Raw genomic sequence first — 971 nt, forward strand, 5'->3', positions numbered from 1 at the left:
ACGCGCTGACGCACAGCCTTTTCCGGCCGTGAGGTAGGGCGGTTCCGGTGAGGGATCTTGATTCCGATTGGACTCTCGGTAATTTAAAGCCTCTGGAGTTTCCGAGACAAGTGAGCCGGCGATTTTTCCGCCCTGCTCCTTTGCCCTTAAGAACAATGGCTCCTACGTTTGCCTTTAGAGCGAGGTCGGCGCTAGGAGAATCCATCTTTATTGTGGGCAAGCCAGCAGCTTGGACGACATTGATGTCAGAAAATGAAAACGATTTTCTCCGCGTTCAGTTTGCTCACGTGAAGTCCCAGCCTGTGGCTGAGGAGAAATCTTCCCGCGACTACAGCCCACTTAACGACTTATATTACCTGCTTGTGAAAAAGGAGAGGTTTCTTTCCAAAGGTCGTTTGCACAACTGCGTTTTCTTTCTTTCTCTTTTCTTTTTCGTGGGGATATGAAACTCCAGTCTGCTGCAGGGCCTCCTGTTCCGGTGGTGTTAGTGGCCATAAGCATATGGCCACTTGGGCACTTGGGCAACCATAGAGTTCTGAAACAAGCAAAAGCTAGAAGAAAAACTGCCCGGCATGATGGGGCATTTAAAAACCCGAGGCTAGGGACCAAGGCAAAGGCTAGGCACTGTAGGTAAAGGCACCAGCGGACAAACTTGACAATCTAAGTTCTGTTCCTGGAGCCCACAAGGTGGAAGGCAGGGAACAAACTCCTGGGAGCTGTTCTCTGATCTCCACGCACGCAAGCTCGCGCCTAAGTAAATGTAGAAAGATGCTAAACAAAGTAGTTAAGAGCTGTCACGGCGGAGATTAATAACCACAGCTTATGAAATTCCCTTTTGTGAAGGCTGTGTATTTGTGCTTGGCTGGCTTTTCGACATAGTGAAAAGCTTTGAATGCTGAGAAGTTTAAGTTGAATCTGGAGAACAAATCCGCAACATTTATGCAAGTACACTTCTGATACAGAGGGGGGGA

Source organism: Cricetulus griseus, assembly GCF_003668045.3.
Source record: "Cricetulus griseus strain 17A/GY chromosome 1 unlocalized genomic scaffold, alternate assembly CriGri-PICRH-1.0 chr1_0, whole genome shotgun sequence".
NCBI lineage: Eukaryota > Metazoa > Chordata > Mammalia > Rodentia > Cricetidae > Cricetulus > Cricetulus griseus.